Raw genomic sequence first — 12,482 nt, forward strand, 5'->3', positions numbered from 1 at the left:
TCTGAGTTAAAGTCAATTTTCAGTTACTGCAAGTTTAAGAATTGTTATAATACTTAATTGCTACATGTGTAAATCTGTTGTATCTGTTTTATACATAAAAGTTAAAAATCATATTTTTCAAAAGCACCATAGCTAACAACTAACTATAAGTAGTATTTCTTTTTCTTTTTCAAAATTCGTCCTCTTAATCTTTGGTATAGCTTCCTAAAATCACAAAAAAAAAGGTAGCAGGACAAGGGAAAGGAATTTGGGTGGTCCACAAATTGGGTCATGTGTCTTTGACAAAGCGAAAATTTAACTGTGATAAGCAGTGTCCTGTGTCCTCACCTCTTTCCCCTCAAACTTGCAGAACTTAAGAGACTTTATCTTTGGTGTGTGGTCATTGATCGCAAGTCACTAGGAGAAATCTAAGCAAGGCATAAAGCCCAGAACCTCACAGTATTCAAAAGTTTGACAAATACTGATGGTGTCTTCTAAAAGATAGGTAAATACATCAATTTTCCTCTACTTAAAAACTGTTATACTAAAGCAGAAAGAATATCCTCCCTGACATTTGGAAAATATCAGTGTCCACAGATGGAAGGAACAGCCTATTGGCAGAAGAGTTTACCTTCTACGTTTTAAATAGGCAAACCACCAATCCCCAAGTGTACACTATGCATCTGTGTATTGTTTACTAATTGTTATTCTAAAATAGAATATTTTGTATATTTCCATTAAGATTGTACTTCTCTTAACTTTATAAATATTAAAAAAATCCAGAGTTAACCATTGACAATGAGGAATAACTTTACTGTTTAGGTGAAAGGAAGCTGAGTCACAGTAAGAAAGTTTCTGCCTTGACAGCTTAGGCTTTTTTGTTGTCGTTGTTGTTAAAAAAAAAAAAAAATTCCTTGTTATCTCAAACTATGTTGCCAGGAATTCCACGTGTACCTGTATCAGTCCCTAAAGTGTATATTTCATCACTGAAACCTGAAATTTCTGAAAATCAAAAGAAAAACTAAGTGTTCAACTGAAACTTTAGTACTTTTGCACCCTGCTCACTCTTAAGCTCTCTAGTCCTCCACAAATCTCAGAACATGACTCAACAGTGTCTAAAATGAAAATTCATTTTCAAAAATCAATTTTCCAAAGGCTCACTTCTTCCTCATTTGTCAAATTACAGCAATATTAAGACTGGGTTAAATTATAAATAGTTACTCAGAACTAAATTTTATTCTTCACACTTTTCAGTATCTTCTTTTCCCCCTAAAAATTGTATTAGAAAAATTATATTAATAATCTTTTTCATGTAAAAATAAAATCATAACAATTAAGGAGATCTTCCCACTTGGGAAGTAAGGTAAAACTTGCTGTGTTCCATGTTTCTCTTATTCTTCATCTTCCTTGTCCAAAAATAAAAATTCCTTGTCCTCAAGACCAGAAATGGCCTTTCAGTTAAAAAGAATAAGGAAGAAGATGGTGTTTTAACTAAAATTTCTTTAAGCGCACAACCAGGAGTTACATAGGGAAATAAATGGGAGACTGAGGAAAATTTAGGTATGAATTTAGGAAATACTGATGGACAGGGAGGCCTGGCATGCTGCAGTCCATGGGGCCACAAAGAGTTGGACACGACTGAGTGATTGAACTGAACTGAACTTAGTTGTAAATTAGAGATACCAAAGGAACATTTCATGCAAAGATGAGCACAATAAAGGACAGAAATGTTATGGACCTAACAGAAGCAGAAGATATTAAAAAGAGGTAGTAAGAATACACAGAAGAACTGTGCAAAAAAAGATCTTCATGACCCAGTTAATCACGAGGGTGTGATCACCAACATAGAGCCAGACATCCTGGAATGTGAAGTCAAGTAGGCCTTAGGAAGCATCACTATGAACAAAGTTAGTGAAAGTGATGGAATTCCAGTTGAGCTATTTCAAATCCTGAAAGATGATGCTGTGAAAGTGCTGCATTCAATACACCAGCAAATCTGGAAAACTCAGCAGTGGCCAAGGGGCTGGAAAAGGTCAGTTCTCATTCCAATTCCAAAGAAAGGCAATGCCAAAGAATTTTCAAACTACCACACAATTGCACTCATCTCACTCACTAGCAAAGCACTGCTCAAAATTCTCCAAGCCAGGCTTCAATAGTACATGAACCGAGAACTTCCAGATGTTCAAGCTGGATTCAGAAAAGGCAGAGGAACCAGAGATCAAATTGCCAACAACCGCTGGATCATTGAAAAAGCAAGAGTCCCAGAAAAACATCTACTTTCGCTTTACTGACTATGCCAAAGCCTTTGACTGTATGGATCACAACAAACTGGAAAATTCTTCAAGAGATGACCAGACCACCTGATGTGTCTCCTGACTGGACATGGAACGACAAACTGGTTCCAAATTGGGAAAGGAGTACATTAAGGCTGTATATTGTCACCCTGCTTATTTAACTTATATGCAGAGTACATCATGTGAAATGGCAGACTGGATGAAACACAAGCTCGAATCAAGGTTGCCGGGAGAAATATCAATAACCTCAGATTTGCAGATGACACCACCCTTACAGCAGAGAGCGAAGAAGAGCTAAAGAACATCTTGATGGTAAGAAAGAGGAGAGTGAAAAAGTTGGCTTAAAACTCAACATTCAGAAAACTAAGATCATGGCATCTGGTCCCATTACTTTATGGCAAAGAGATGGGGAAACAATGCAAACAGTGAAAGACTCTATTTTTGGGGGCTCCAAAACCACTGCAGATGGTGACTGCAGCCATGAAATTAAAAGACACATGCTCCTTGGAAGACAAGCTATGACCAACCTAGATAGCTTATTAAAAAGCAGAGACATTACTTTGCCAACTCATGTCTGTCTAGTCAAAGCTACGGTTTTTCCAGTAGTCATGTATGGATATGAGAGTTGGACTATAAGGAAAGCTGAGTGCCGAAGTTTTGATGCCTTTGAACTGTGCTGTTGGAGAAGAGTCTTGAGAGTCTCTTGGACTGAAAGGAGATCCAACCAGTCCATCCTAAAGGAAATCAGTCCTGGGTGTTCATTGGAAGGACTGATGCTGAAGCTGAAACTCCAATACTTTGGCCACCTGATACGAAGAGCTGACTCATTTGAAAAGACCCTGATGCTGGGAAAGATTGAAGGCAGGAGGAGAAGGGGATGACAGAGGATGAGATGGTTGGATGGCATCACTGACTCGATGGACATGGGTTTGGGTGGACTCCAGGAGTTGGTGATGGACAGGGAGGCCTGGCGTGCTGCAGTTCATGGGGTCACAAAGAGTTGGACACAACTGAGCGACTGAACTGTACTGAATAGCACTAGTGAGTACTCTTTCTTCAACCACGGTCTCCTATTCTCTTTCCCTTCCAGAATTTCTAAATGGGAAGGGTGCTCATGGTGTCCATGTGTCCCTAGGAACCAACCTAATTCTGATAATTAAAGTAGGGGAAGAAGAAACTCCCTAACTCCTTTGGCCTACATTTGGCATGTAAGTTTTAGAGCTCAGCATGGAATAAAGAAGGATTCAAGATAGTAAAAATAGGTTCTAAGTTAAACTAAATTTTTGAAATTTGAATAGTTGCTCCCAAGTTATCCACTTAGTTACTTTCCTCCTGTGATTTTTTTTCCCTCTCCTTCTTGTCTTCCCACCCTTTCTTTGATGTACACTGCTTTCTCCACCCAGGTAATTATTTAGAGTGTTCATTTAATTTAATTATATCAAATAAAGAAGTAAGCATCTCAGACTTTGGTCATCTGTAAAGCATTCTGCTTTTTTTTTTTTTTTTTTTTTTTTTGGTCCATTCCTGTGACAGTCTCAGGATTTTGGTCTCCTGATCAGGGACTAAATCGTGCTCCTACAGTGGAAGCATGGATCCTAACCACTGGAGAGCCAGGAAGTTCCCAAAGCATTCTGTTATTGAGTTTAGAAGATGTATTAGTTTTCTATTGCTGCATAACAAATTACCACAAATTTTGTAGCTGAAATCAGCACACATCAATTATCTTAGTTTCTCAGTTAGGAGACTTGGTAAGATTTTAAGTCCTTTACTTAGGGTCTCACAATCAAGGTGTTGCCTAGGACGCATTTTCATCAGGAGGCTTTATGGGGGAAGGATCTCCTTCAAAGCTCACTCAGGTTATTGGCAAAATTCACTCCCTTTCTGTTACAGGACTGAGGGACTCAGATGCTTGCTCAGTATGAACTGGTGATGTGAGAGACTGCCTTTGCCTCCAGAGATCAGATATGATTCCTAGAGCTGCCCACCGTTCCTTGCTATATGGTCTTCCCTACAAGGCCACTTAATTGACCAATGGCTGCTTACTTGAACAACAAAGAGAATTCCTAGTACAAGTCTGCTAGCAAGAAAGCGTCATAAACTATAATATAAGCAACCACAGGAGTGACATTTCATCACTGTTTCCATATTTTATTGGCTGTGAGCAAATCCAACCACCCTCAAGAGGAAGAGGTTACACAGAGTCACAAACATTAGGAGGTGGCCATCATAGGGAGCCATCTTATTTCAGCCTACTACAGTAGAGACTGGGAACACTAAAGAATTATATATATATATATATATATATATATCTTACATAATTACTTATAACTTACTTGAAATTGATTGCCTTGTTTGAAACTGATCTCTAGAATGACTACAGGTTAACAGTAAGCCTAAATGTAACCTAGCATGTTGATGTATTTCATGTTTCATAGTCATAATAGATGTGCTCAGGGCTAGTCCTTTATTACAAATTGTGATTCCTTTTAAAGTAGCACACATAAGAATGTACGATGGCCTCCTTGCTGCACTTACATATTGCCCACAATGGTTTTATGCACAGAAATATTCAACACTAGTGTTTTATCCATAGCACTTTCCCATCAAACCTGAGTCCAGAGACTAGGATGTCAAGTGCAGGAAAGATATACCACGTCTACTATAGAATTAAACTCCAAATGAGTGAAGAATAATTTTTGTAAGCTGTGCTCATAATTCTACTCATTTTTTGTTTTACTCAACCAATTAGAAAATATGTACTAAATTTCAGATAAATAATTTACTTTCTCTGTAGAAATATATATCATTTTTTCACTAAAAACATTAGGTTTTAAACTTATTTCTTTTCACACGTATATGTACTAGCACAAAAGAATATAATCTACACATTAATGTTTTCAAAGAATATGTATAAAGTATTTCAAAATTTTGCATGTGTTAATCTCTCAGTCATGTCCGACTCCTTGTGATCCCATAGGGTACATCTCGCCAGGCTCCTCTGTCCATGGAATTTTCCAGATAAGAATACTTGAGTGGGCTGCTATTTCTTTCTCCAGGGAATCTTTCCAACCCAGGAACTGACTCTGGGTTTCCCACATTGTAGGCAGATGAATAGCTGGCAAATGGTATACACCAGCACATACTGATCACCTGTACCTACAACACACAAATCACAGAGAGTGGTTTCAGAAAATGAAATTTTATTTTAAAGGAAGATGTAAAGATTTAATCAAGATTGTCTTAGGTTGTTTTGCACTAATTAGCTTCTCTTTGCATACCTGTGGGTTGGAATGTGCAATTATTTTTCTGGGCTCCAAAAACACTGCAGATGGTGACTGCAGCCAGGAAATTAAAAGATGCTTGCTCCTTGGAAGAAAAGTTAAGACCAACCTAGACAGCATAGTAAAAAGCAGAGACACTACTTTGTCAACATAGGTCCATCTAGTCGAAGCTATGGTATTTTCAGTAGTCATGTATGGATGTAAGAGTTGGACTATAAAGAAAGCTGAGCACCAAAGAATTGATGCTTTTGAACTGTGGTGTTGGAGAAGATTCTTGAGAGTCCCTTGGACTGCAAGGAGATCCAACCAGTCCACCCTAAAGGAAATCAGTCCTGAGTATTCACTGGAAGGACTGATGGTGAAGCTGAAACTCCAATACTTTGGCCACTTGATGGGAAGAGCTGACTCATTTGAAAAGACCATGATGCTGGGAAAGATTGAAGGCATGAGAAGAAGGGGAAGACAGGATGAGATGGTTGGATGGTATCACTGACACAGTGGACATGAGTTTGAGTAAACTCTGGCAGTTGGTGATGGACAGGGAGGCCTGTGCACTGCAGTCCATGGGGTCGCAAAGAGCTGGACACAACTGAGCAACTGAACTGAACTGATGTACATTTATACCAGTTAAATTCTGTTCTGATATGTCTCTTCCCCTCCATCTAGTGATCTCAACCAGGCCACTGTTACTGTCCGTCTCTCTTTATCCAATTTTTCCACTCTATAGTCTATATTTTGTATAAGCATGAATGTAATTTTTATAATTAAAAACTGTCAGTGGCTCCTTACTGCCTACAAGGGAAAGCCCAGATTACTAAGAAGAACATAGTCTGCTTCTGGCCTCAAACTGCCTTTCCAAGTCAGCCTTTGCTACTGCCTGCCTCATCACACAGAACTATGCTCAGTCACCTCCAAGTGCACATGATTTTCCTAGATTCCCTCCATTTACATAAAGAGAATTTACATAAAGAGAATTTACATATGATGTTCATGAAACCAGTTTCCTGGTCTCCTAATACTATTGATGTTGATCTCCTGTGCATCTATCAAGACCAGACTGGAAAGCCTACTGCTTCATTCATACAAGGTGCCTTACCCACCTTTCCTAGGACATACAAAGAGGATTTATTCTCATTGCAATTTAAAAATAAAGACTTAATTTAACTATTTTGTAATTATTTGTTTGTTCCCCAATTAAGCTAAATTGCTCAAAGTCAGGTGCTATATCTCATATTTTTTATTCGAAGCACTTTCCATGGCAGTGGTGTCTGTTCCATGATAATAAAGTTTCTCTAATTGTTTATTAATTTTTTCTTTACACATATTTTAAATCAGTTGTTTTGTTGAATCATTAATAATTTCAATCATTAAATTAATGCATGCATCTCTATTTAGTCAACTTTGTTGTTTTTTTCTAAGAAAATACAGAGATGCTTTAATAATCATACTTTGCAATTTTTCAATATAAATTCATCAAGCATTTATTGGACTCTCACTATATTTAAAATGCATTTATTGTATCCTTTTTAGGCTTAAGATACTGCTTAAACACTAGGAAAGATCTCATAATATAAATGTAAAGAGATTAATATAAACCAAAAAACCTACACTGTATTTAATGCTATGCTATAGATACTTAAGAAACATGAGAACAGAGAAGAATAAGTAATGAATTATGATTAAAGAATTCATAGCCTGGAGTGCTGGCATTCAGGCTAATGTAAATGAGTTTGAAATACGGGAGTGGAGGATCCTAGAGAAGGCCATGTAAAAAGATGTATAAGCATGGAAGAAGCCAGAAACAGTTACAAGACAGAGTTTAGAGTGAAGGGGATATAGGTGTGAAAGTCAACTAACATGTCTGTTAGGACAAGTTGTGACTTTGGCTATGTAAGAGGAAAGAATAGAAGGGAGTGGGAATTATATTAAGTTGCCAAGAGGGAAGTTTCACAATCTACTCCATTTTGACTTTCATTCAGTAACTATTCCTGTTTTTATATCCATGTTAATCTTCCAAACAACAAAAAATATAAATAACATCATATTTCATTCAAAATGACACAATTCTTCCTCTAAAAACCAAGATAAACTTAAGTACTCTCCCCAAAGTTTTGGGAAGATCCTGGGGAGAAAGGAATGGCAATCCACTCCAGTATTCTTGTCTGGGGAATTCCATGGACAGAGAAGCCTATTGGGCTACAGTTCACGGGGTCACAAAGAGTCAGATGTGACTAACACACACACACACACACACACACACACACACACACACACACACTCCCCATAGTAAAAATATAAAGTCCCAAAAGATACTAGTATTCATATCTACATTACATTATTTCCTCTTTTAACTAGTCACAATCCTGAATATTTTATAATCTAGAGACTGAATTAGTAATTTAACTAATACCAAGACTCCCTATGTAAGATACTTAGTTAAATAAAGAGGAAAAATACATAGAATAAATACATATATAACAAAGAAAGGAAGAAACCACATATAGTTGTTATAGTCCTCATTGGTATGGTCTGTATGGTCATGGACCATAGATGATATTAATACTACCCCTGGGATTTAAGAGCTCTTAATTAGTTGAAAGCAACATTGTGTTGATGGTAATCATATATTTTGTGAACGTGTCATTAGGTGCTGGACAGTATCACCCTTAACACTTTGGAATGGATTATCAGTTATAGGCAGCTGTCCTGTGCAGCACCCCTACCCTCTATCTCGAGATGCCACTTTAGCATTCTTCAGTTCAGCTCAGTTCAGTCGCTCAGTCGTGTCCGACTCTTTGCGACCCCATGAATTGCAGCATGCCAGGCCTCCCTGTCCATCACCATCTCCAGGAGTTCACTCAGACTCACGTCCATCGAGTCCATGATGCCATCCAGGCATCTCGTCCTCGGTCGTCCCCTTCTCCTCCTGCCCCCAATCCCTCCCAGCATCAGAGTCTTTTCCAATGAGGCAACGCTTCACATGAAGTGTCCAAAGTACTGGAGCTTCAGCTTTAGCATCATTCCTTCCAAAGAAATCCCAGGGCTGATCTCCTTCAGAATGGACTGGTTGGATCTCCTTGCAGTCCAAGGGACCTCAAGAGTCCTCTCCAACACCACAGTTCAAACCCATCAATTCTTCGGCGCTCAGCCTTCTTCACAGTCCAACTCTCACATCCATACTTGACCACAGGAAAAACCATAGCCTTGACTAGACGGCCCTTAGTTGGCAAAGTAATGTCTCTGCTTTTGAATATACTATCTAGGTTGGTCATAACTTTTCTTCCAAGGAATAAGCGTCTTTTAATTTCATGGCTGCAGTCACCATCTGCACTGATTTTGGAGCCCAAAAAAATAAAGTCTGACACTGTTTCTATTGTTTCCCATCTATTTCCCATGAAGTGATGGGACCGGATGCCATGATCTTCATTTTCTGAATGTTGAGCTTTAAACCAACTTTTTCACTCTCCTCTTTGACTTTCATCAAGAGGCTTTTTAGCTCCTCTTCACTTTCTGCCATAAGGGTGATGTTGAGGTTATTGATCTTTCTCCTGGCAATCTTGATTCCAGCTTGTGTTTCTTCCAGCCCAGTGTTTCTCATGATGTACTCTGCATAGAAGTTAAATAAGCAGGGTGACAATATACAGCCTTGACGTACTCCTTTTCCTATTTGGAACCAGTCTGTTGTTCCATGTCCAGTCCGAACTGTTGCTTCCTGACCTGCATACAGATTTCTCAAGAGGCAGGTTAGGTGATCTGGTATTCCCATCTCTTTCAGAATTTTCCACAGTTTATTGTGATCCACACAGTCTAAGGCTTTGGCATAGTCAATAAAGCAGAAAGAGATGTTTTCCTGGAATTCTCTTGCTTTTTCCATGATCCAGTGGATGTTGGCAATTTGATCTCTGCTTCCTCTGCCTGTTCTAAAACCAGCTTGAACATCAGGGAGTTCACGGTTCACGTATTGCTGAAGCCTGGCTTGGAGAATTTTGAGCATTACTTGACTAGCATGTGAGATGAGTGCAATTGTGCATTAGTTTGAGCATTCTTTTGCATTGCCTTCTTTAGCATTCTTAGAGTCATGGAAAAAACAGTGTCTCCAGAGATTGCCAGATATTTCTGGCAAGTGTGAGGAGTTAGGGAGGAGACAAAATCTTGCCCAAGTAAGAACACTGCATAGAATGATAAAAACCACTTCTTTTACACTTCTTGTTTCCTGAAACTTTATGTACTGCCATTGTCTTAGAACATACATCAGAACTTTATTTACAGCTCAGCATCCTTATAGGGTTTGTCATCCAGGTAGGGCTATGACTAAACAATTATTAGGCTATTCCTCCAGTTTATCATGCCAGCTGATGGAGTATATGATGATACCTGTGACTCATGAGCCTTTTTCATCTATTTTATTGTAAAATTAATTCTTTGCTGAGTGTTGTGTCAGATACTATAATGTTATTCATCACTCCATAGATGGTAGTAACTGAAAAAGCACTGCATGTTGGAGATACAAATCCTCACTTCTGCCTCTGTAATCAATGCACCACCAAAGGGCTGGTTGGTTTTCCGATGAATGGGGCCAAGTTAACGGGAAGGCTCAATGATGATCTGTACTCTTGACAGATCTGACACTCAGCTGGCCACTTAAGGGCTCCCCAGGTGGCACCAGTGTTAAAGAACCCGCCTGCCAATGCAGGAGACGTAAGAGACATGGGTTCGATCCCTGGGTCGGGAAGATCCCCTGGAGAAGGGCATGGCAACTCAGGTTCTTGTATTCTTGCCTGGAAAATCCCACAGACAGAGGAGCCTGGCAGGCTACAGTCCATGGGGTCACATGGAGTCTGCCGTGACTAAAGTGACTTAGCAGAGTTGGCCACTTAAAGCCAGATGAGCCATCATGTCTCTGTCATGACTTGGGTAACAAGACGGATCAAATGCTCTCTGATCCTGGGGCCACTCTAGTTGAAGGAGTAGGAGGAAGAGTAGCCACATTAGGAAGTGGGGGAGAAGGGCTAGAGTTCTTACAATCCTCTTTTGTTGACTCTTTTTAAGGCCCAATCTTTACTTGTTTTCCAAGTCCTTCCCTTTGTTTTCACTAATTTGACCTTGTAAAAAAAGTTGAGAATTTGTATTTGTTTGGATATATGGAAGTCTTCAGAAATGCAGGATCAGTTTAAAAAGATTGACTATTGCTGCAAGATAAGCAGCTTGAGATACAGTAGCCCACAACTCTAAACAACTCAAAATATTTTTTTTGTCTAGTGAATAAGTAAGCCAAATAGGTTATCTTCATCAGTGAAAATGAACAGATTATTGGTATACACAATAATATGGACGAATCTTACATCTCAAAGACGTTATATTGAGAGGAAAGAATCCAGAAACAAAATTAGACATTATATATGATGTCATCAATATGAAATTCTAGAATTGGCAAAGCTAATCTACATTTGACAGAAACCAGATCAGTTGTCTCTGTGGCTGGGGTTGAAACAAATGAAAGCAAAGAAGCAGGAGAGATTTCTTTGACATGATAAGAAGCCTATTTTGATTAGGATGGTAGTTATATATACAGTGTGTATTTTTAAAAATTCTTTAGTTTCTGCACTAAAATTTGCCTCAGTTGTGTTGGTTTATAAAGAAAAAAGAGAAATACAGAAGGAAGGCAATGAACTAATGTTTCTCAAACAACTCAGCAGGCAGTTGAAAAAACTGACTTCAGGTTCTCAGAAACATATTTAGCAGAGGTTTGAGTTTAGGATCTTGAGTATTTAAATCAGTGATTCCCAACCAGAGCTGCCCATTAAGCCATTAGAGGAAATGCTGGGTACACTAATCTTTGGGAATTTCCCAGACATTAGTCAGTTTGGAGAGAAGTACAGAATGTACTATTTTTAAAAAAGTAGATAGGCATTTCTCATGTGTGTTCAGGATTAGATTCTATGAAGGGTTATTGAAACTATGGAATTAGATCAGATCTCTTTTAGGTAGCTTATAAAATGAGAAAAGAAGTTGATCATACTCTGGAGGATACTATATTTAAAAGGCTAAAAATTTAGAAAGTAACGAGTCTTTACTAGAAGTTTTATGATGTTATGCATATCAACAAAGACATTAAAAGGATAAGAAAGCAATACTATGAAATAGTTTATGTAAACAAATCTGACAACTTAAAAGCAGACAGATTTTTTGAAAACACAACTTATCAAATCAGCTTAGGAAGAACCAGATCTATATCTATTACAGAATTTTTTTTTAACAAAATCCTCTGAAAAGGAAACTTCAGGCCCAGATGATTTCACTGGTGAATTGCATAAAAAATATTTAAGGAGGAAATAGCACTAATCTGGCACAAATAATTTAGAGAAGGTAGATCTTATTTTACGAGTCCAATATAACAGTAATACTAAAATCTGACAGACATTAAAAAAAAGAATATTATAGACCACTATGCCTCATGCAAATAGATGAAAAAAGTACTTTAAAGGTTAGCAAACCTCTAACGCATGATAAATTGTCCGCTGAGTATAGGGATTTACCATAACAGAACTACATGGGATATGAGAGAAGCAGCTTCAGAGTACAGATGGATATTTGCAACAACAGACAAACAAAAATAACTACTACAATGGGCGCAATTTCTGATTATTTCTATTATAATTATGCATATTTTTGCTAGTGGTAATTAGCTCAGAATTTAGGGGTGTTATTTTATCTTGAGTAAATGAATGTACCTTTCTGAATATCAGTGAAGAAGTGCCTAAGACAGAGGGAAGAATATTATTATTATTATTTATGTCCGATTCTTTGCAACCCCATGGATTATACAGCCCATGGAATTATCCAGGCCAGAATACTGGAGTGAGTAGCCTTTCCCTTTTCCAGGGTATCTTCCCAACCCAGGATCAAACCCAGGTCTCTCGCATTGCAT

Source organism: Ovis aries, chromosome 17 (assembly GCF_016772045.2).
Source record: "Ovis aries strain OAR_USU_Benz2616 breed Rambouillet chromosome 17, ARS-UI_Ramb_v3.0, whole genome shotgun sequence".
NCBI lineage: Eukaryota > Metazoa > Chordata > Mammalia > Artiodactyla > Bovidae > Ovis > Ovis aries.